The following is a 25232-nucleotide window of genomic DNA, read 5'->3' as shown; positions in this document are numbered from 1 at the left end:
GTGTGTGTATGGGGGGTAGTGTGTGTTTGGGGGGGCAGTGTGTGTGTATGGGGGCAGTGTATATTTATATTTTATAAAACCATAGTGTGACCTATCACACTGACCTCAGTCAGGCTCACTTCTTAAAGGAATACTCCAAGCACCATAACAACTTATGACACCGGAGAAACTGACGGAAGCCAAGCACAGAGAGATGGACACAGGTTTCTTCAGGAAGGAAGAGATTCTTTATTCGGTTCACCGATCGGGACTCAGAGGGACTAATGTCACCAAAATACAGGTTCTGAGCCCCGGACAATAATGCAGGCTCCTTATATAGGCATATAACTCCTCCCATATTAAGCTCCACCCGCACATTCTCTTAACCAATCAAAACAAATAAGAATTAACTTCCTGCTTGACCGCATGGCTTGTCCAGCACAATGGAGGAGGGGAATACTACATCCGGTATTCTTGCACATGCTCCGTACACTACTGATCGTATCTTGCCACGTGCAACCAACCGACCGATACGTCAGCATATGCACGTACACATGCCACGTGGTAATCTCGGCCTACTAAATTTATTTTTACCGAGATTCCACCACATTCCCCCCTTTGATGCCTCTTGATATTTCACAATTACCTGAGGCATCACTTAACCTTGGTTTGCATATACCTCAGGTTACCATGAACCAGACCAGACTTTTCCTATGATGTGAATCCCTCAACACTCCTCTTCCTGCATTGGTTCTCCCTGATCTAGAGCCTTATATTTATATATAGCCATTATCTGTGCTGCAGCCTTCCTTTCTGCTATATTTTCTATCAGGCTTTGCACAGACCTAACTACCAAGGGAATAAGACATGGCAGGAGTAGACACAACATTAAAATCAGTATGACTCCGCCTACCAATGCCTTAAGCCCTCCAAACTGCTCATACCAGTTACCAAACCAACTACTTGGATTGTACCCTTTCCATACCTGAGTAGGCACATGCGCTAGTTTAACCATATGGCTAGTAAGCTCAGCTATTGCTTGCCCTTCGTCATCTATTTGAAGACAGCAATTGCTCAGGTTAAACTTCCCACATACGCCTCCCTCTACTGCCAATAGGTAATCCAAGGCTAATCTATTTTGGTACACTGCTGTCCTCATCCTGGTATTATGCTTCGCTAGAAGATTGAGCGCTTGTGAGGTCTCATTAGTAATTATCTCAACCACTGCCTGTAATCTTATAATACGGTTGAGCATATAAATTGGGGTTCTATATCCGAAAGTACCATCCTCTGCCCACGTGGCTGGCCCATAATAATCTATAATACGCTGGGGAGGCCATTCATTATCTTCCCAGGCGCCTATCTCTATGGGTCCCCTTTTCTTTCTATGATTCACATCATATACTTTAACACCCAAAGTCTCACCTGTTTCAATAGGTAACAAGAAGAAGGATGGTTTGAGCATACCCAACACACATGCCCCTTCCCAGTCCTGTGGCAACTCCGAATAGGCCTTCTTACCACAGATCCAGTACAAGTTTGCTGGGGCTTTCCAACTAGATGTGATAGATAAATCAAACCATACGTCCTTTAAATTGGCATATCTTGCAAACGGGTTAGATGGTTCTGAGACATTTGAAGCCGACCACTAAGTTGTATTCTTTGTATCATCATCATAAGCTTTTTGCCCTAGACAAGTTAACTCTCCGACAGAAGTATTAAACATCATTCCTTTCCTTGCTATGCAAACATAACCTATGATGGAGGTCTTTAATCTCCACTCAGATTTACCTCTAACACTCATCTGATAATCGGCTTGTGAGGATATTAATTGTTCAACTGCCTCAGAACCGGACATTACCTCCTTTGCTTCCCAAGGCCATTGGTCTCCCATGTTAGTACCTCCACACACATAGCAGTTGGTTACATTAAGACTACCGGCAATACTCCCAGCTAAATCTATGAACAGGTTTTTAGCGTTATGGGGGATCTTATTATCTATACTCATCTCTTCATAAAACGAATGGAATACCTGATGAGTTCGGGAGGTTACCGTATCGGTCTCTATCCCTATAAACAATACTGTCCCAGTGTCTAAACCCGTCCCGTATATTTGAAACCCAAATAAATTACCATATCTATCCAAGAATTGGTCAGGATTGTTTATAAGAATATGGACTGGATTGCATTCCATAGACTTACAGTATGGATTGGTAGGCAACTTAGTCACAATCATGTCCTTGTCTGCTGTCTGTCCCCAAGTTGCCCACCCCACACAAGACCAATATGGGCAAAAGTTATAATCCCTATTTGGGCATCTAGGACTCACATACTTATTTTTACTACTGGGACATATATATTTATCATTAGACCCATACGTTCTCTCCCACCTAAGATCCCCACATACATTCCACGGCTTTCTACCACTTGATATTGCTTTACATGCATCAAATAGCAGAACACGCGAAGAATGTACGGATTCTAACACTGTTTTGTTTATTAGGGTCCCCTGAGGATCTCCATTCCTGAGAGTCAACCAAATTGTACGGGGTTGATACTCCGGATTGAAGCACTTAGGTTCTCCTATCCCTAAATGGCATACACTATACTCTACATTCAAGTATCTACACCTAGACACATCACCTTTACACTCATTGCGAATGCCAAATTAGGGTCTGGGAAATATGGTTACCTGTTCTTATAGTCTTAATGCATACCTCACAGCTAGGAGTGTCGGTACCTCTACCTTCCTGAATATAAAAATACATATAAATAAACATTATCAAAAATACATCTTTCGTCGGCATCCTCAATCTTCGTCCGTGTGATGGCACCTCAGCTTCCAGGTGGTAAGGGCTGCAGGGAATGGAGTTCTGCTCGTCTTCACAGGGGTCCCTTCGAGACTTTCCTGACTTTTAAACTACACGTCGGTGAGCGGACAGGCTTTATTATGGCCGTCTCACTCACTTATCAATCAATGAAACAATAAAATTTGTAATCCACAAGGTTCCTCGTCACTCCGACTGAGTCATGCGCTTTAACCGGATCTTGCAGGGATTCTCTGGATCTGGTGTAGCTTGCCAAGAATCTACCGCTGCTGGTTTAACCCTGGAGTGATGAAACCACAGAGTCACTTCGGCCACTTTTATCGCTGTAGGGGTAGACAAAAGAACAACATAAGGACCTCTCCACTTGGGCCCTAACGGTACATTATTCCACTCTTTTATCCACACTTGGTCTCCTGGGTGGTAACTATGAACTGGTGGATAAATATTCACAGGTAATCTATCTTGTACCCATTTCTGTACCTCCTCCATAGTCTTACTCAACTCTACAACCTGCTGCCGGGTAATTCCTTCTCCCAACTGACTCAAATCCCCCCTTAAGTTACCAAGTACGGAAGGTGGACGCCCATACATGATTTCAAAAGGAGAGAGACCCATCCTTCTGGTAGGTGTACTGCGAATTCGCAACAGAGCTATAGGCAAAAGGACGTTCCATTTAAGTTGGGTTTGCCAACTGGTTCTTAATAGTTCTATTCATTCTCTCTACTTTACCAGAACTCTGAGGTCTATATGCCGTATGAAGTCTCCACTTGATACCAAGCATATGAGTCAGTTGTTGTAGGCACTGATGAACAAAAGCTGGACCATTGTCCGATCCTATAGAGCAGGGTAGTCCATATCGGGGTATTATTTCTCGCAGCAGGAATCTCACAACTTCTCCTGCTTTCTCTGTACGAGTAGGACATGCTTCTACCCAGCCTGAATAGGTGCACACAACTACTAGTAGGTAGCGATGTCCACCAGATTTAGGCATTACTGTATAGTCAATTTGTAGATCGGACATAGGGAGTCCCCCCCATATACTGAACTCCTGGTGGCTTTACTGGTCCTTGCCTTGCATTATTTTTAGCACACGTTACACATCTTCGTACAATGGCTTGAGTTAAGTTAGACAATCTTGGTATGTAGAAATGTTTTCTGAGAGATTCTTCTGTACTATCTCTTCCAGAATGCGTCCCGTTATGATAGTTTTGGACGATTTCTACCGCTAGTGATGCTGGAATAACTATTCTCCCATCTTCTAACTGATACCATTTGTTCTCCAAATACTTTCCAGATTCAGTCTTTAACCACTCCTCTTCTTGAGCTGTATAAACCGGAGTCCATTGAGACAGTGGAGTTGGAATGAGAGCAGCTATATGTTCCACATATTCCTGTCTTCCTGATTCAGCGGCACGCTTAGCTGCACTATCTGCCATCCGATTTCCTTTGGTTACATCACCATCTCCTCTCAGATGCGCTCGACAATGTATAATACCGACTTCTTTCGGTTCCCATACTGCTTCCAATAGTTGTAGTATTTCAGCTGCGTACTTGATTTCTTTGCCTTCTGAATTCAATAGTCCTCTTTCTTTATACAAAGCTCCGTGGGCATGAGTGGTTAAAAACGCATACTTGGAGTCCGTGTAGATGTTCACTCTTAAACCTTCAGCCAATTGTAATGCTCGTGTCAGTGCTATCAATTCTGCCTTTTGTGCTGATGTTCCTTTTGACAGTGGCCGAGCTTCTATCACCTTATCTATCGTTGTTACTGCATATCCTGCATAGCGAATCCCTTCTTTCACATAACTACTGCCGTCGGTATAATATTGGACATCAGGGTTCTGGATGGGAAAATCACAAAGACCTAGTCTACTTGAAAATACTTCATCCATCACTTCCAAACAATCATGTTGACTTTCAGTAGGTTGCGGCAGAAGGGTAGCTGGATTTAAGGTATTTACAGTCTCTAAATGCACTCTTGGGTTTTCACACAACATTGCTTGATACTTGGTCATACGGCTGTTACTAAACCAATGATTTACTTTGTAATCCAACAACGTCTGTACTGCATGTGGAACTTGTACATAAAGTTCTTGACCCAGAGTGAGTTTATCGGCTTCAGCTACCAGCAGGGCGGCTGCAGCTACGGCTCTTAGACAAGGTGGAAGACCACTGGCCACTGCGTCCAGTTGCTTAGACATGTAGGCAACAGGTCTTTGCCATGATCCCAAGTACTGTGTCAATACTCCCACAGCCATTCTTCTTTGCTCGTGTACATACAGGTAGAATGGTCGTGTGTGATCAGGTAGACCTAACGCTGGGGCACTCATCAAAGCCCTTTTCACATCTTCAAATGCCGTTTGCTGTTCATGAGTCCATAGGAAGGGGTCGTGTTCTGTACCCTTGATAGCTGTATACAGAGGTTTTGCCAATATCGCATAACTGGGAATCCATATCCTACAGAAGCCTGCTGCCCCCAAGAACTCTCGCACTTGTCTTCTATTCTTGGGTGTTGGTATTTGGCACACAGCTTCTTTTCTCTCTGGCCCCATTATTCTTTGACCTTCAAAGATATGGAATCCCAGATATTTGACAGTTGGCAGACACAACTGAGCCTTCTTCCTAGACACCTTGTATCCTGCCTTCCAGAGAATGTGTAGTAGATTGTGTGTTGCTTGCTGACATATTTCTCTTGTAACTGCTGCTATCAACAAGTCGTCTACATATTGTAATAGTACACACTCTCCTGGGATGGACTTGAAATCCAATAGATCTTGACTTAGAGCTGAACCAAATAGGGTCGGTGAGTTTTTAAACCCTTGGGGCAGTCTTGTCCAAGTCATCTGGCGTTTCGAGCCCGTTACAGCGTTTTCCCATTGGAAAGCGAAGATACATTGACTTTCTGCGGCAATTCGAAGGCAAAAGAAGGCATCTTTGAGGTCTAAGACTGTAAAATAGGTAGCCCCGCCCGGAATTAAAGCAAGCAGGTTATACGGATTGGGTACAACTGGGTGTATACTAACAACCGCATCATTGACTGCTCTCAAGTCCTGCACAGGACGATACTCATCTGTACCAGGCTTTTGAACAGGCAGCAATGGGGTGTTCCATGGGGAAGTACAGAATTTTAGGATACCATACCGTATGAACTTATCCAGATAAGATTGAATATTTTTCTTAGCCTTCTGCGGGATGTGATATTGCCGTAGGCTCACTGGATAAACCCCAAGCTTTAGTTTGATTCGAATGGGTGGAATATTGCGGGCCAGTCCTGGTGGGTTGTTCTCTGCCCAAACTCCTGGTATGTTGAATAAGGATTCATCACTCTTAGGGTTTTGGTTAGTCAACGCTGTATAAAGTCGCCACTCTTCTTCCTTTGGTACGGATAATGTCATAATACCTGAAGGTCCATTAAACTTTAAGGATGTTGTTCCGTCTGGTAGGAACGTAATCTGCGCTTGTAATTTGGATAGCATATCACGTCCCAGCAATTGGACTGGAGATTCAGGCATATAAAGGAATTGATGTTTTACTACGTGGCCTCCCAATGTACAGAGTCGACTTTTAAGAACTGGTTTTGCAGCACTCCTTCCAGTTGCTCCTATTACGGTAATAGTTCTTCCAGATGGAGGAGCAACTAGGTCAGTCACCACCGAATGTTCAGCACCAGTGTCGATCATGAATGCACTCCTTTTTCCCCCTATTGATACATCGACCATAGGCTCCGCTCGACCAAGGGGGATGGAGCCCGGTCGGTATCAATAGTCATCCATGACAGTGTCAGCCAATCCTACAAAGTCCCTATCTTCTCTATCGCGGGACCTTTGCGCTGCGGGATAGTATCTATCTTCTCTTACACTTCCTCTGTTACCACTATTACTCCCTCCGGGACCTCCTCTACCTCTCGCTCTGCCTCTAAAGTTTCCATAACCTGCCCTGGGTGGGTCTCTCTCGTATTGCTCTCTTTTTGGACACTCGCTTCTCCAATGCCCTTCTTCTCTACAGTACGCGCACTGATTCCTACTCAGGGGTTCCCTATTCCACCTACTATCGCCTCTATCTGGGCCCCGTCTATCTACGCCTGCGATCGCTACCGCTAGCATATCCGCCTTTTTACGCATCTTGCGCTCTTCCTCTTTCTTACTTTCTGATTCCCTATTCATATACACCTTATTTGCTACCTCCATTAGTTGGGTGATGGACATTCCTGCAAACCCTTCTAACTTCTGTAGCTTGCGCTTAATATCTCCATAAGCTTGGCTGACAAAGGCAGAGTTTACCATTCGGGAATTATCGGTGTCTTCCAGATTAAAGGGGGTATACAAGCGGTATGCCTCCAATAATCGGTCATAAAAGACACTAGGCGCTTCATCACTTTTCTGAATCACCTCAACCGTCTTCGACATATTTATGGCTTTCTTCCCTCCGGCTTTCATGCCAGCAATTATAGCGTCTCTATAGGCTTTTAGTCGAACCATATCTGCGCCATTAACATTCCAGTCGGGATCGGTATTAGGATAATGAGTTGCGGCCCATGCTGCTGGATTTGCTTGGTTTAAAGTACGGGCTTCTTCCTCCAGCGCTTTAATAGCCGCTTGATTTATCCTAGTCCTCTCCTCATTGTTAAATAATGTCATTAATAGTTGCTGGCAATCAGCCCAGGTTGGATTATGTGTCTGGACTATCGAGGTGAACAGGTCAGTCATGGCTTGTGGCTTTTCAGTATACGAGGAATTGTGGGTCTTCCAATTCAAGAGATCGGTAGTCGTGAACGGGACATATACGAAGACTGGGTCAGCATATACCATTTGACCTAAAGCATTAAGATAGGCTGACCCAGGATTCAAACGAAGAGGCATCTGGTAATGTTTGGGTTGTTGGGTACCGGTCAGTTGTCGGGCTAGTATAGGGCTTCGTGGAGGGGCGTTGGTTAGAGGTTCCGGTCGGGGGGTAATAAGGCGTGGGGATAGAGAAGCTTCATTATGGGGAAGGCCGGTGAATAAAATATTCCGGGCCGGGCTAGAGGAAGCCTGACCGGAAGCTTGAAATGGCGCCAAATCGGAATAAATGGATTTAACGGGGGCTGGTGTCGGAAGGGGAGGTTTACTACGGCGTGGGGTGGATTCTGAGCTAGAGGAGGAAGCGGAAGTAGATGGGTGAGGGGGTGTGGAACTTCCTGCACTTGTATCACCTTCCTCTATAGGGAAATAAGGGGGCGGCATAGGGATCTCGGACTCAGGGGGCGTGTCCAAAATGGGCTTAACCGTGGTTAGTGGACAAACAAGTTCTGGCCACCATGAGGCGACATTGCTCCTCGTGGCATATTCGGACCCATCTTGGCGAGTCGTTTACGGCCTGCCTCTAACAATCGATGTATGGAAACTGTCCGTAAAGTTCAGGCCTACCTGATACAGCCACGTGTACACGCTGTACCAGATTTGGATCCAAACTGCCACGTGGCGGCCATGCCGCAACCAAAGTAGGCCATTCCCTAGTGCACAAAGTGATCAAACGGGCAGGAGACATTTTAACCCCAAAATCACATACTGTGAATCCCTTTTTAAAATTCTTTACCATACATCCTAAGGGATCCAAAATCGTCGACTCCGACGCGCCCATACTTATCAATGGAGCGTCGTTGACAACGAATGCTATGCACACGCTCTCTTCAACAGTCACACCCGTTTCTTCCGGCAACAGCACCACGTGGTACAGTTACCAAGTGAAACGTACACAGTAACACAATAAAAACACTCAGGGAATTCCCGTACACACACAGCTGTTACACCAGTCACTAAATAATCAATATTATGCCCTTTGGCGAAACTATACCGTCACCCACGCTATAATTCTCTATATATGAATTACCCGTCTATAATACACCCCAGTAACATCGTCTTTTACAAACAGCAGTTACAGTACGGTTAGCATAGGTCAAAGTACAATTTAAGGTCACAATACAATTATTAGTGGTTATGGAGTTAGACATGCTATAGACGACAATTATTAGTACTTATATACAGTGTCCGTAAATATACAGGGTTATGGTACCGTGCACTATAATACAGCAACACACTATTAACACTCTCGCTAGACGGCAGAGCTCCCGCTATCTAACAAGATATACACGTTACTAAGCAATCTTTATCACATATACAATCCCAACTAATCTATTGGCCAGTACCTTGATGGACTACCTAAAACTATCTACATCCGTTTTGGTTAGCCACACTGCCCAAGCACCACATATAGCGAACTAGAGGGTGGAATTTACAACAGAACCCTTTTAGTCTTTCTACTCTATCAATAGTCTAGTGGGTTCGAAATTTACACGCCTTCCCACTTAGCCAAGATAGGTTGAGAGCTAGCGGACCGAATTTACACAGACGCCGCTTAGTCTCCCGGTCCCTCCGACCTAGCGAACAAATTGTACACCCTATAACGCTAGTCTAGACAAGACACCGGTGTCCGGCTAGGGCTATTTACACAGAACCCCGCCTGACTCCAAACCAAATCAAACGGTCTTACTAAAGAGCGTTCGATTGAGCGGTGCGCCTTCGCTCCTTCCCTCCGACAGAGGGGGCAGATTCGATACACAGATTAACCCCTTATGGGCCTACCGCACAATCGGTATACCCCTAGTGGGTCCGCCGTCTAAAACAGCGGTCGTCTTACCTCCTCGTTCCTGAACCTGAGTTCACACTCATCGACGGGGACACCCCAGCACTTACTACGTAGAGGCCGATGATCTCCTGGACAACAGACCAGTGGCGCCGAGACGAAGGGAGGTCCACGCAGAAGTTCAGGGGTGCAGCCGTAGAGAACGTGGGCAAAGATAGACCGTCTCACGCCTCTGCTTCTCAGCTACCGTTGAACGATGAGCTTCCCGGCCAATGCACCAAATGATACCGGAGAAACTGACGGAAGCCAAGCACAGAGAGATGGACACAGGTTTCTTCAGGAAGGAAGAGATTCTTTATTCGGTTCACCGATCGGGACTCAGAGGGATTAATGTCACCAAAATACAACAGGTTCTGAGCCCCGGACAATAATGCAGGCTCCTTATATAGGCATATAACTCCTCCCATATTAAGCTCCACCCGCACATTCTCTTAACCAATCAAAACAAATAAGAAGTAACTTCCTGCTTGACCGCATGGCTTGTCCAGCACAATGGAGGAGGGGAATACTACATCCGGTATTCTTGCACATGCTCCATACACTACTGATCGTATCTTGCCACGTGCAACCAACCGACCGATACGTCAGCATATGCACGTACACATGCCACGTGGTAATCTCGGCCTACTAAATTTATTTTTACCGAGATTCCACCACACTTAAAGGGTTAAAGCAACTTTAGCTCCTTTCTCTCTCTCTCTCTCTCTCTCTCCTTTCTCTCACTCTCTCCCTCTCTCACTCTCTCTCTCTCTATCCAAACCCTGTCTGAGATGGCTCTGTTCATGGGTGATACATTGATACATTGGAGAGTTATTGGTAATGGGATAAAGCATTTAATGTAAGACTAACTCCTCTGGGTTATAAAAGGCCTGTTAAATAAAATAAATAACCTCTGCTTATGGTTTATTTCTAGGCTTTGCATTACAGTGTTACACGTGTACAGACCAGGCCAGTAACACCAACTGTATGACTGCAACCAACTGCACGGCAGCCAGTACTTACTGCAAGACCTCGGTGGTTTCTGGGGGAATCGGTCACACTTTTTACACTCTGTGATAGAGACATTATTAGCAGACTGTGTCTGAGAATCAGAATTCATTGAAACTCCATCAGGTTCATATGGCAAACTTTATATCACAATCCTTTACACAGACCCACAACACGGAGCGTGCAAGGGGATACATATATATCACGTAAATGGTCCAATACATGGCTTATGGTGATTTGTAAGGAATCTGCTGACATTATAGGAATGTGGATCCCACTGTTTCTGCAGTTATAAATAATATTTGACTGAAGTAAATAAATACAGTTACCTGACCAGACATGGCCCATTGCAGGCTGCACATAGCTTCTCCAGTCATGGCTGCTAAATTGCAGCACTGTACTGTTGGAGCCTTGTAAGCTGCAGTATAGTGTGAGAGAGGGAAGCAATGCATTTCTCAAAGTCCCTCCATTCAGAGTCGAGGGGACTGGAAGGAGCCTCAGTGAAGTGATTTGTTTCTCTTCCTCTCGATTACAACCAGCACTAGCGAGAAGAGGAATATAATACACATCTTATTGATTCATTTTTCATTTATTAATGGAAAGCTGTCTCTAATTACGGGAGTTTTATACCACTGTAGTAAGTTCTAAATTAACAGACAGGGTGTGTAAACTCGAATTGATATTTGTAATGTTCTATTAAACTATTTCCTATATCCTGGCTTGTGTAAGTTCTCAAAGTAGCGATATTCTAGATTAAAAGTATTTATTTTTGTAATTTCTCTGTCTCCTGGCTTTGTAGATGTCAATGACTGTTACTGTAACCGTGACTTGATACCCATCTGGTAAAGCCAGAGTTAAAGTACTTTGTGTTATTCCCACAGGTAGTCTGTCTGCGGCCACCATTTCCAAATCCTGTGAGTCCGTCTGCGTGACAACCAGTTTGAATGTTCTGGTTGTTTCGACTTCCGTGTCATGCTGCAGCACTGACCTGTGTAACAAAAGCGGGGCCACCAGCATTAAATCCGGCTACGCCATCCTGGCTCTGTGTCTGGGTATCTTCTTAACTCTGATCAGAAACCCATCTCTGTGATTTCCCAGAACCCAAAGATCCGTCTGCAATTTCCCACCACAACGAACACCCTAATAATATTATCAGGCCTAACTGAATTCTCCTGTACCCCGAGCCGAGGTGTGATAATAACATTATCGGAGGAAAGGCCTGAACTGGTTACATTTGCATGGGATGTCTAACCTTGTGATCTCAACTCCGACACACCTGGACAAACCTGAAAAGCAGTGAAAGCTAGCTGTACAGGATAAATACTTATAATAATAATGATGATATTATTTTGCCATTATTTACATTATTCTTTCTCTATTATTACAATGTATATTTCTATTATCTGATATTTGATATAATGATAATAAAAAACTCGTAATATATTTTTTGTGCAGTTGATGCTTTCTCAATGGGTATTGGGTTTAGTTTTGTCTTTTAGTGGGTAAGTGAGTGGTGGAGGGTGCCGGTCCAAATGGGCAGCAGCCAGTATAGGACCAGTCCCTACGGGTCTTTAATCTCTGTATATGGCACGGTGAAAGGTGTACCATGGAAGGTGAGTGAGCTGGGTGGTAAATAACACAAATTAGACACCAGGAATTCTGAAAGAATTCACAAGAACTGTATTTACAGACCTGGATTCTGGTGATAATCCCTGCATTCCATTCATTCAGTCACTTGTATCAGATCGAATAGAATTAATAAAAAAAATTCTGTTTAATCTTTGGTTCCACATATGTGACGTGTACATCATGCAGTGCCAGCATTATAATATTGATAAGATGAAAACAAATCTGCATATTGAAATATGATTTATTTTTTTTACAATATAAAATCACCTTAAAAAGTTAATCCAAAAATACCAAATCAGGCCTTAATTCTCAGAACCATCAGCACTGGGTTCTTCAACTATTAACAATATCTTACTACAAAGACCTTCCCTCTGGCAATTACTCATGGATGGACATTGCCAGGGCAATATTATCTAAAAACACCCCCCCCCCATCCACTCACAAAAACATAAAATGTTTCACGTTTTAATCATCTTATAAAGAGATCCCAGGGACCATGGCACTGCCACAAAGGGTAGTTCTTTGAATGAGGAACATAGCGACAGATCCAACAGTGATTACTCTTATTAATAATAATAATAATAATAATAATATTTTGCGATTTTTATAGCGTTTTTCTCCCTGTAAGACTCAAAGCACTTTACAAGTATACAAACATAAAGATATAAAACTGGATAAAAACAGTGGGGTAGGTGCAGCCCCTCAGTAATCCTTGACAAGGTATATATGGAAAGAACCAGAGAAGAAATAATAGTGTAGTATTTAAAACTGTAGCAATGATAGGTAAAATAAAAGATGTGCACTCACACTTTCCTGGAGCTTCAATATAGCTCCAGTGTATGCGCCTGGGCGGAATAATCCCTGCCTATGGATCAAGTGCTGAGATAATTCTTCGAAATATAGGTGTTGTAGGGTGTATCCTCATAAAAAGTAAACAAATAAAAATTGTATATGATGAAGTATGTAGAGCTATGAAGCAAGGGTAGGAAAAAATATATAACACTCACAAATATATACACTCACGTGTAATGGAACCATAAAATCTGGCTCCAATGATAGCGCTTGAAGTGGTCTGATCCCCACTCAAGGATACAGGTGTAAATATAAATTCTTCCGTCCGTGTATATGTGGAGATAAACAAACAGAACCACAATAGTGTATACCGTAAAAAGGAGTGTTAGAAGAAATAAACAAGTTAAACCTACTCACATTCTAAAGAGCAAGTTCCGGTTTGCTCAATCCAAAGTGCTTGGATGGTCATAGTCACATGACCAAATAATTTTTTTTTATTTTTTTTTATGAACGGGATGGAATGTAGGGTGTCAGGAGCTCTTTCAGGTACTGTGGGCCTTGATTGTTTAAGGCTTTGACAGTCAGCAGTCCAATTTTAAAACATGTTTGCCATTTAATTGAAAGCCAATGCAGGGAGTGGAGAACAGGTGTTATGTGGCAGGAGTGAGTTTGATTGGTCAGTAGTAGACATGTGCAATTAGTTTCGGTCCGAATGTGAATTTGGATGGATTTCAGGCAATTCGGACATTCGGGTGAATTGGCGAATTGCTGAATGGTCGAAGTCCTGAAGTTCCGAAATTACCGAATTTCCGAAGTGTCGAAGTGCCGAAGTTGCGGAAGTTCCGAAGTTGCGGAAGTTCTGAAGTGCCGAAGTGCCGAAGTTCCGAAGCACAGTATTGCCTAAGAACTAATATACTTACCCAGTGGAAGAATGAAGAATGTTACACTGTATACAATTTTAAATAAAAAGTATATAAACGGGGGCGGAGCCTGGCACTGAACCGGACCGGATGCCATTTCTCCCAGCTCCGCCAAATCCACATACAATCTCTACGATATCTCGGAAACGAGCAACCATCCGACCCTGCAAACACCAGACACAGCCAGGGGACACCCCGCTGAATCCACAGATGTCCTTCCAGTACTCCCCGAAGCACCTAAAGGCAAAACGCAAAACCGGGGCCTACTACAAGCCCTCATACCGTGACCTCGAGTTTCTCTGGGGCGGGGAACCTGAAGGAAACGCAGCGGAGCTGTGGTCTCCCCAAACAACACCTGCCAATACATCCATGGGGCGCAAAAATCAAAAACCCACTCCCGGTAATGTACCTGAACAGAGGGACATCGGAGCTATGCTCCAGCGGCACACCTCAGCCACAATGGCGGCCTCAGACAACCCACCCTCACCAGGGCCTCCCCACACAGCAGCCCCTGTAGCATCCCAGCTACAAAGCCCAGAAGAGGACACACAGCCACAGCCCACAGCATCTGCAGGTAACACTGAGCCTGCAACTAAACAAGACCTACTAATCTTATCCACTATGCTACAAGACATTCAGGGCCTACTTGCTGCTGACCTGCCCATCCTGAAATCCTCCATGCAACAACTCACAGGCAGACTGGCGGCTACAGAAGCAGACGTTAAAGAGCTTCGCCAGGACACCTCCACTATACAGGCATCTATAGCCCAACTGCAGGCAGCCCAACAGGCTCTATCACTACAGGTGGCAACGCCGGAAGACAGGTACCGCCGCAACCACATTAAAATAAGGGGCATCCCAGCCACCATTCCTCAGGAGGAACTACCACACTACGTAAGAAGGTTGCTAACCACTGTGCTCCCACCCGCCACCGCTAAAAAAGTAAACATCGCTGGGATGTATCGCCTACCAACGCCCACCGCTACCGATACCACAACATCGGGCGATGTCATACTCCGCTGCGCACTGCCTCAAGACAAGGGGCAAATAATGACAGCGGTAAGGAACAAGACCCCGCTTACATTCGAGGACGCACAATTGTCCTTTTACCAGGACTTATCCAAAGCCACTTTGCAGTGGCGAAAAACCCTGGCTCCCGTCACGGCCCGACTGCGGGCTGCAGGAGTGCCCTACAGGTGGGGACCCCCATGATCACTTTTCGTTACACACAAGGGGATCACACGAAAGCTAACCACAGGGACTGATATCCCAGCGTTCCTCACAGCTCTGGTTGTACAGGAGGCGACGACAGCCACGGCGGACCCAAAGCACACCCACGGATGGACCTGGACCACCCAGGAGTAGGGAGATTCGACATACTATAACATAACCAGGCACCCATAAAGTGATGCCTCCCATGGACCCAGTCCGGTTCTCTTCAGCCACACATGCTCAGTCACTGACTCGTTAATACCCCCCCCCCCCCGCTACCCCCTTGGTCAGGGGCAACACCTCCACCGAGAGGTCGGCCACGCTCGAAAGCAGGCAGCACCCCCTCCCTGAAAAGACGAGGGCACCACTCACACTACCGACACCCTAACGCGGAAACCACTAGATGTAACTTAAGACCTGTACCTGGTCCCAAGCTAGCTTTTACGTAAAAACAGGTCTCATAACGGTGGTACAACCTCTAAACATCTGCTATAGCATGGTTTACCGCTCTACCCGATAGGCTCATTTACAGCTGCCAGCTTATGTACTGGCCTTACTTAACGCGCATCTGCAGTCTGAATGCATGCTTATCTATAGGTCTAGATCTTTTACCCACCAGCAAGCTGTAATCGGCTCATCACCTCAATACTGAATCCTTGTACCCCATAACCATAGTCGGTGCAAAGCCTATGATAATACACTTTTCACTCTTCCCCACCCAAAGCGCAGAACACCACTATTCATTAATATTTTCTTTCCATTTAAAAAAAAAAAAGTGCGGCAATCTCAACGTGTATAATATTACTTCCTGTGACACTCTATATTGCTCTTTATTGACATGTTTATGTTTCCTATGTACTTAACAATGCACTACCAAAATAAAGAATTTAAAATAAAAAGTATACAAACATAGCCAGGATTCAGCTGTAAGCATTTGCAACACTTACAACAATCAAGTAACATACATTCATATAAAATGTAAGTTACTTGGCCAGTCAGTGTAATGACAGGAATGAATAAGTAGATAACTCCCTAATTCCCACGGTATTAGGGAGCTATCTACTAAAAGGCTGAAAGACCTAAATTGGTCTTTCAGACAAATTTACTAATACTAAGTAAAGATTACTTAGTTTTAGTAAATCATGCCTATGGCTGCTCACTTTAAAAAAAAAAAAAAAAAAAAAGGTCCCCCGTGCCGCGCATTTGGGGGCTTCTAACCTGAAAGGGGGGACCTATCCCCCCCCCGGCCCCCACCCATGAATGGCGGGTGGGGGCCCTACAGTTAAATAAGGGGGGGGGAACCTAATGTCCTCCCCCCTGGTCCCCACCCCTGAGTGGTGGGTGGGGTCCCTAAATACTAATAAGGGGGGGACCTAATGTCCTCCCCCCTGCCCCCCACCCCTGAGTGGTGGGTGGGGGCCCTAAATTAGAATAAGGGGGGGTATCTAATGTCCTCCCTCTTTCCTGGCCCCTACCCCTGAGCGGTGGATGGGGGCCCTAAAAACTAATAAGGGGGGGACCTAATGTCCTCCCCCCTGGTCCCCACCCCTGAGCGGTGGGTGGGGGCCCAAAATAAAACTTTTACCCCCCCCCCAGGTGACTATGATGTCACAAAACCGTTATTTGGGGAAAATCTTACTTAATTTCATAGTCATAATAAGAAGACTAAATAAACCTCACCCTCTGTGTCCATCAGAGGAAAAATTAAATATCACAAAAAGACAGATTTACCTACACTAGCAGATTTTAGTTGCTAGGATTAGGACATATTAATTCTTATGAGGGGCAGGTAACTAAAGACAAAATATTTGAAAAATACTCTGCTCAGTAGAGCTATTTAATAACATTAGACACCATAGATGAAGGTGGTTGATTACAGACGTAATCTCAAACTAAAACATCCAATTACATATTATACTCCATTCTTTAGCTTGGTCAAAACACAGTCATAAATTGGATTTTTTTTTATACTTTTATTCAATTCACAAGATTCCTCTTGTACAAACACTTGCATATTTATTTTAAAAATAGCTATTTCATTTCTACAGAGACAGCCAACACACAGACAGCCAACACACAGACAGCAAACACACAGACAGCAAACACACAGACAGCCAACATAGACAGCTAACACAGACAGCAAACACAGACAGCCAACACACATACAGGGGGTTTTACATGGTGAACTGGGGGTTAATTAGAAACATGGAGAGGCAGGGGGGCTTACATGGAGAGCTGGGGGTTAATGAGAAACATGGAGAGGCAGGGGGGTTTACGTGGAGAGCTGGGGGTTAATGAGAAACATGGAGAGGCAGGGGGGTTTACATGGAGAGCTGGGGGTTAATGAGACACATGGAGGGGCAGGGGGTTTACATGGAGAGCTGGAGGTTAATGAGACACATGGAGGGTTGGGGGGCCTAATGAGACAAATGGAGAGGCACACAGAGAGCTGAGGGAAGATGCACACAGAGGGCTGGGGGAGATGCACACAGAGTGCTGGGAGAGAAGCACACAGAGGGCTGGGGGAGTTGCATACAGAGTGCTGGGAGAGATGCACACAGAGGGCTGGGGGAGATGCACACAGAGGGCTGGGGGAGATGCACACAGAGGGTTGGGAGGAGAGCTAATGGGGGAGGCACGCAGAGGGCTGAGTGGTGGAGAGGCACACAGAGGGCTGATGGGGGTGAAGCACACAGGACTATGGTGGGGTGGCACACAAAAGGCTGGGGGAAGGCACACAGAGGACTGAGTGCGGAAAAGGCACACAGAGTCCTGGGGGGGTGAGAGAAGCTCAGAAGACAAAAGACACAGAGAGGGGCTGGTGTAAAAAGAGACACACAGAGGGGATGGGGGATAAAGAGATACACTGAAAATACTTGGGGAACAAAGAGACAGACAGAGGGGCTGGGGAGGACAAAGAGAAACACAGAGGGGCTGGTGTAAAAAGAGACACACAGAGGTGATGGAGGATAAAGAGATACACTGAAAATGCTTGGGGAACAAAGAGACAGACTGAGGGGCCTGGGGGGGACAAAGAGAAACACAGAGGGGCTGGTGTAAAAAGAGACACACAGAGGTGATGGGGGATAAAGAGATACACTGAAAATGCTTGGGGAACAAAGAGACAGGCAGAGGGGCTGGGGGGACAAAGAGAAACACAGAGGGGCTGGGGGCAAAGAGACACACAGAGGTGATGGGGGATAAAGAGATACACTGAAAATGCTTGGGGAACAAAGAGACAGACAGAGGGGTTGGGAGGAACAAAGACAAGCACAGAGGGGCTGGGGCAAAGAGACACACAGAGGAGCTGGGGGACAAAGAGACACATAGAGGGTTTGGAAAGAGAAAGAGACACAGAGAGGGGCTGGGGGAAGAGACACACAGACGGGCTGGGTGACAAAGAGACACACAGAGAGGCTAGGGCTGAGAAAAAGACCCACTAAGGTACTGGGAAGGAAGGAATACACAGAGAGGCTGAGGAAGGGGCAAAAGAGACACAGAAACAAGTTGGGGGAGAAAGAGACACACAAAGTTGCCAATTTTCTTTGGGGGAGTCGCAATTAGCAAAGATAGTCTTGCACCGGCCCTGCAAACATCACATCTAGTCTCACTTCTAGTAACTTTAAAATTCAATCATTTGTAAACCATAACCTCAAAACATATTCTTCTACCGGCCGGTGAGATAGCTCAGTGGGCTAATGCATCATTAGTAGAATCTGTTCAGTAAGCGGGGGGTGAATGGGAATGAATTTGGGAAGCTGCCTCCAAGATATCCATATGTGTCCTCTCACAGGAACAGGCGTACACAGTCAAGTTTCACTGGCATATTACCCCTGTCTTTTTATACAAAATTGGACGTAACCCGTCTGATCTCTGCTGGCGATTAGGAGGACACAAGGGGACCTACTTACATACATGGTGGGATTGTCCCAAACTACAGATCAATTGGAAATGTAAGAGAAGAGATCTATAGAATTATCTCCATGGACATTCTTACTTTTATGTCCAATTGTGGGTATGCCAAAACATTTGCAAAAAACTACTAAACAGAATTGTCCAAGAGGGTTCTAGCTGCAGCTTGGCAAAAAATTGGAAGGACCATATTTACAAAACATTCTAGCAAAAATAGAAGATAACGATATCATGGCTAAAGACACACAGTACCTACCTTTTTCAAAGCAAAGTTTGGGAAGCATGGAATGAATATCTCTAATCGATCCTGAGTGGGTTCTATGAGATCTGGGAGGTATATATGTGTGGTAACACAGAATTTTTCTTTAAAAATCTACTCTATTTCTCTTACAGTTTTATTATTTTACAGTTTCTTGTTTGAATTGTTAATTACACATTTTAGAGACCAAGTTTATTGATAAAGGTTTTGACAGGTGAACTTTTATAGATACTACCTAACTCACTGTGAGACTCACCCACTGATGTTTAAAATATTTATTATATATATAAAACACTTATTTTATGGTTTTAACAAATGTATTGAATCCTGGGAGACTCTCACTTTTCTTCTTATGTTTCAGCTGACGTGCTCTTTATGGGTAATACAAATAAAGAATAAAAAAAAAAAAAAATTCTCGAAGGACTAGATGTATTTGTTTAATGAGATCAACTGGGGACGCATCATCAGATAATCTGTTATTCTACAAGTAACCCTATTCCTGTATCACCCTTTGAGAGGCTGTCAAAAAGCACCTAAAAGACATTTAGCAAAATAACGGTGACTGATCTGCTGGGAGTCCAGTGGACCAGGGAGAACGGGAGTTTTTCTTACCTAATCCAGACCCTTGTGTACACTCCATGGTCTCCCTGCCACCCTGTCAGTCCTCCTTAGCTCCTGGCTGAAGTCTATGGACGATACTTTGAGACCAAGGGATCCCCCACAGACATTGCATTTTCTCTGATATACAATATTAAATCCAAGAAAGGATAAAATAAAGGTGGATTGGCGCTTAAAGTGCAAATGCGTTTACATGCGCGAGGGGACCGCGAGGAACGGGAGAATCATGCCGTCTGGATGGAAAAACGTCTAAGTCTCTACCCGTCTCAGGGGTAGAGACTACAGGTAACCTGACAGTGGGAGAGTGATAAACAGCACACGATGATAAATACTTATTAGTATGAGTGTACAGCCTCTAGATCTTTCTGTAAAAACAGTATAAAAACAATCATAGCGTAATACTGTATAGCAGCAAATATTGATCAGTTAAAGAGCTCATGGATCACTCACACTTTCCAGAGCCACAACAAGCAGCCTCTGGCTTTGTAGGCAGTTGAATAATGTGCCAATTCTGGCTGTAAACTCCACTCCTTGGGATCCTCCTTCCTGGTACCACATAAATACGAGGATATCCAATAGGGTAGAAGTGAAGAAACGTTACTTAAAACAAATAATAAAAACAAATAATAGTCCACAAACACTGACGAGTTTCAACCTGGATCGGTCTTTTTCAAAGTGTATGCTGTGGCTTTTATTCCGTCCATCCGGAGATTGAATCTCACACCGTTTTCGTATTCCATAGTCACTTCCGTTCGGTTCGATGACGGCAATTGGCGTCATTACATCATGACGGCATAGCGGAATAGCCGTCCACATCTTCTCACGGACAAAACATCCCGGAAGTATGTGTAAAGCCATATTGAAATAGAGCAGAATCGTCCACAACGTTATGTAAGTCAGAGTCTTTGTAAGATAGGACTTTCGTCTGCTAAAAACATTTCATACAAAACATAGGTAGGGAAATATAAGAACAAAGGTAATAACTGTTTAATTTCAATACATCTTAGTAATAGCATCAATAATCATACAGTGGTCATCATACAGTGGGGGTCAGAATCTGGATAAACACGGAGGAGGAGAATATAGATCCAATATATAGGATATGGATACATTTACATTGTCTCTACCGCTATCACTAGTGTGAAATTATAATCACAATCACAGTGTGTATTTAGACTGCATTGGAATTCCAGTGAAAAGTGAATATTTCATAAAGATTTTAGCTTTCTGGGGGCGTAGCGGTGACAGAGACGCTTTAACCTTAAAATTAATCCCGAGAATTTTTTTTTTTTTTTTTTTTTTTTTTTTTTTTTGGTTTTCAATCCACTGTTTAGTAAATAAACCGTTCATAACATTTTAATTTATACAGAGGTAGCAGCCCCAGCCATGCATGGATTGTTATACAGAGGTAGCAGCCCCAGCCAAGCATGGAGTGTTATGCAGAGGTGGCAGCACAGGCCATGCATGGAGTGTTATACAGAGGTAGCAGCCCCAGCCATGCATGGAGTGTTATGCAGAGGTGGCAGCACAGGCCATGCATGGAGTGTTATACAGAGGTGGCAGCACAGGCCATGCATGGAGTGTTATACAGAGGTAGCAGCACCGGCAATGCATGGAGTGTTATACAGAGGTAGCAGCACTGGACATGGAAGTTATACAAAGAAAGCAGTACAGAATTGAATATCCATGTTGTGATATAGAGAGGTAGCAGTCCTGGAGATCCATGATGCGTTATACAGAGATGGCTGCCTACAGAGCTATGTGCATGCTGTCTGTGTTTTAGAGCCTGATGCACTATGCACTCATGCTATACATGTTATACAGAGGTAGGAGCATTAGATTTGCATGGCATGTTATACAGAGGTAGGAGCGTTAGATTTGCATAGCTTGTAATACAGAGGCAGGAGCGTTAGATTTGCATGGCATGTTATACAGAGGTAGGAGCGTTAGATTTGCATGGCATGTTATACAGAGGTAGGAGCGTTAGATTTGCATGGCATGTTATACAGAGGTAGGAGCGTTAGATTTGCATGGCATGTTATACAGAGGTAGGAGCGTTAGATTTGCATAGCTTGTAATACAGAGGCAGGAGCGTTAGATTTGCATGGCATGTTATACAGAGGTAGGAGCGTTAGATTTGCATGGCATGTTATACAGAGGTAGGAGCGTTAGATTTGCATGGCATGTTATACAGAGGCAGGAGCATTAGATTTGCATGGCATAATCCCGAGAATTTAGTGTAAAATACTTGCAGAAATAATGGTATGTAAGCACTTAAAAGGAGGGGGTCCTGTGTCAATTATATGTTTAATCAATGAGATATACAGAGATTGATTGAAAACTGTTTTTTTCTGAGGATTTCGGTGGCTCGTGAATTTAGTTAACTATCTCTGACCCTGAGAGCGTTTCTCTGAAGTTGCAATTTCTAATTGAGAGTTTAGTAAATACCTCTAAGTGAGATTGACGTCAGAGATGCCCATGCTCTCACTGCACCGAAGCCCCAAAGAGACGCAGGTTTTACCGGACTGGGACGTTGGCCGCAGCTTGATAAATACAGTGAGCAGTTAAACCAGGACACAGCGTCCAGCTGCAACTCTGTTCAAAGAATCAGAAATAAAATGTTGTTTGGAAGATACATGTAACTTAAAATAGTTTATTGCCGTTTACAGAATGGTGACATTTCTAGCAGGGCACATAAAACACATGTAGTAACCATGATGGGAGGATGGTAATGGGGTGATGGGCGGCACGGAGAAGGTAACAGGCAGGAATGGCTAGCACGGCACTGGCTTGGTTTGTACATAGACCGGTGGACTGTGCTCTCTGTCTTAGACTTCCCAAGCTGACATACTGCGAGAATATTAAATATATAAATATATTCCCCTCTACTTCCCACCTGATCTGTGGATAAAATCAACATTTCATTTTCATAGAATAAAGTGCGCCCCTAGCCCCGTTACCATCCCCCCACCAGGTTATAGCATGTGTCTTACATTAGATGGGCAAAGGTTTAAAAATAATATCAGGAAGTATTACTTTACTGAGAGGGTAGTGGATGCATGGAATAGCCTTCCAGCTAAAGTGGTAGAGGTTAACACAGTGAGGGAGTTTAACCCCTTAAGGACACATGAACTGTGTGACATGTCATGATTCCCTGTTATTCCAGAAGTTTGGTCCTTAAGGGATTAATCATGCGTGGGATAGGCATACGGCTATCCTAACTATAAAATAAGTCCAGGGACTAATGAAAGTATTTAGAAAACTGGGCAGACTAGATGGGCCAAATGGTTCTTATCTGCCTTTCACATTCTATGCTTCTATGTAACATGTAGTGTTTATGTAACATCGTCTTTTTTTTGGAGCCCCAGACAGATCTCTGAATCACAAATCAAAAGGCACATGTCCGTCCATTGCATGAGTTTGTCTAATAAATACAAAATCTCATTACAAGTTCTATGTATTGTGGTGGAATCTCGGTAAAAATAAATTTAGTAGGCCGAGATTACCACGTGGCATGTGTACGTGCATATGCTGACGTATCGATCAGTTGGTTGCACGAGGCAAGATACGATCAGTAGTGTACGGAGCATGTGCAAGAATACAGGATGTAGTATTCCCCTCCTCCATTGTGCTGGACAAGCCATGCGGTCAAGCAGGAAGTTAATTCTTATTTGTATTGATTGGTCAAGAGAATGTGCGGGTGGAGCTTAATATGGGAGGAGTTATGTGCCTATATAAGGAGCCTGCACTATTGTCCGGGGCTCAGAACCTTCTGTATTTTGGTGACATTAGTCCCTCTGAGTCCCGATCGGTGATCCAATAAAGAATCTCTTCCTTCCTGAAGAAACCTGTGTCCATCTCTCTGTGCTTTGCTTCCGTCAGTTTCTCCGGTATCATTTGGTGCATTGGCCGGGAAGCTCATCGTTCAACGGTAGCTGAGAGGCAGAGGCTTGAGACGGTCTATCTTTGCCCACGTTCTCTACGGCTGCACCCCTGAACTTCTGCGTGGACCTCCCTTCGTCTCGGCGCCACTGGTCTGTTGTCCAGGAGATCATCGGCCTCTACGTAAGAAGTGCTGGGGTGTCCCCGTCGATGAGTGTGAACTCAGGTTCAGGAACGAGGAGGTAAGACAACTGCTGTTTTAGACGGCAGACCCACTAGGGGTATACCGATTGTGCGGTAGGCCCAAAAGGGGTTTTAATCTGTGTATGGAATCTGCCCCCTCTGTCGGAGGGAAGGAGCGAAGGCGCACCGCTCAAACGAACGCTCTTTAGTAAGACCGTTTGATTTGGTTAGTCAGGCGGGGTTCTGGTGTAAATAGCCCTAGCCGGACACCGGTGTCTTGTCTAGACTAGCGTTCTAGGGTGTATATTTTTGTTCGCTAGGTCGGAGGGACCGGGAGACTAAGCGGCGTCTGTGTAAATTCGGTTCGCTAGCTCTCAACCTATCTTGGCTAAGTGGGAAGGCGTGTAAATTTGGAACCCACTAGATTTTTGATAGTAATCGACTAAGAGGCGTCTGTGTAAATTCGGTCCTCTAGCTCGCTATATGTGGTGCTTGGGCAGTGTGGCTAACCAAAACGGATGTATATAGTTTTAGGTAGTCCATTCAAGGTACTGGCCAATAGTTTAGTTGGGATTGTAAATGTGTTAAAGATTGTTTAGTAAAGTGTATATCTTGTTAGATAGCGCGAGCTCAGCCGTCTAGCGAGAGTGTTAATAGTGTGTTGCTGTATCATAGTGCACGGTACCATAACCCTGTATATTTACTGATACTGTATATAAGTACTAATCATTGTCGTCTATTGCATGTTTAACACCATAACCACTAATAATTGTATTGTGACCTTAAATTGTGCTTTGACCTATGCTAACCGTACTGTAACCGCTATTTGTAAAAGACGATGTTACTGGGGTATGTTATAGACGGGTAATTCATATATAGAGAATTATAGCGTGGGTGACTGCATAGTTTCGCCAAAGGGCATAATATTGATTATTTAGTGACTGGTGTAACAGCTGTGTGTGTACGGGAATTCCCTGAGTGTTTATTGTGTTATTGTGTACGTTTCACTTGGTAACCGTACCACGTGGTGCTGTTGCCAGAGGAAACGGGTGTGACTGTTGAATAGAACGCGTGCATAGTATTCGTTGTCAACGACGCTCCATTGATAAGTATGGGTGCGTCGGAGTCAACGATTCCGGATCCCTTAGGTTGTATGGTGAAGCATTTTAAAAAGGGATTCAAAACATGTGATTTTGGGGTTAAAATGTCTCCTGTACGTTTGGTCACTTTGTGCACTAGGGAGTGGCCTACTTTGGTTGCGGCATGGCCGCCACGTGGCAGTTTGGATCCAACTCTGGTACATCGCGTACACGTGGCTGTATCAGGTAGGCCTGAACTTTACGGGCAGTT

This window comes from Pelobates fuscus, chromosome 4 (genome assembly GCF_036172605.1).
Source record: "Pelobates fuscus isolate aPelFus1 chromosome 4, aPelFus1.pri, whole genome shotgun sequence".
In the NCBI taxonomy this organism is placed as follows: Eukaryota; Metazoa; Chordata; class Amphibia; order Anura; family Pelobatidae; genus Pelobates; species Pelobates fuscus.
This window is presented reverse-complemented; position numbering follows the sequence as displayed.